The 573-nt window shown below is 40.8% G+C and overlaps 1 non-coding gene across 1 annotated transcript; it reads right to left on the bottom strand.

Moving 5' to 3' along the window:
- Positions 1-206: 206 nt before the first annotated feature.
- LOC138396194 (small nucleolar RNA SNORA2/SNORA34 family) lies at positions 207-339 on the bottom strand. The gene has a single exon (XR_011235659.1). It is a non-coding gene; the product is annotated as a small nucleolar RNA SNORA2/SNORA34 family (small nucleolar RNA).
- Positions 340-573: the final 234 nt, after the last annotated feature.

The raw sequence follows: 573 nt of genomic DNA, 5'->3' as shown, positions 1-573 counted from the left end.
AAATTTTCAGCTGATGTGGAGGCAACTAATTGAAACAGCAAATCTACAATTTAATATCAGAGGAGGCTCCACCTATTCTATATTACACAAATAATTCAATTTTTTTGCCAAATACCAAATTAACTTAAACATTCTGACCCCTAGCTATTACTGAAATAATAAAATTTATACTTGGAAATAGAACTAAAGGGAATTTTTTTTTTTTCAGATGTTTCTAATGAATTGACCATTACATTTCCAAAGTTCTGAAATGGCCAGCAGACCATAGAAAGATAATTCTTTAGGCTCCTGTTTGAAACCAACAGCTTCAGCAAACTGCCGGCCTTGATTCAGGGCCAAAAAAGGTCTGTTTTAGATGCAAGTGACAGAAGACCCGGAAGTGGGAGAGGGCTATATTGGCACGTGTAAAGCCCAGGGCCGAGCTGGCTTTCAGGGACAGCTGGACAATGTTTCCATGTGGAAGCTTCTGCTTGTCACTCAGCTGGGCTCTCCTCTCCTCTGTGAGTTGGCCTCTTTTTCAGGCTCTATTCTGTGGCAAGAAGACTGGTGAAAAGATTTGCAAGCGTGCCTGCC

This window comes from Eulemur rufifrons, chromosome 15 (assembly GCF_041146395.1).
Source record: "Eulemur rufifrons isolate Redbay chromosome 15, OSU_ERuf_1, whole genome shotgun sequence".
Taxonomy (NCBI): Eukaryota; Metazoa; Chordata; class Mammalia; order Primates; family Lemuridae; genus Eulemur; species Eulemur rufifrons.
Note: the sequence above shows the minus strand (reverse complement) of the source record. Positions and strands in the feature narration are given on the sequence as shown.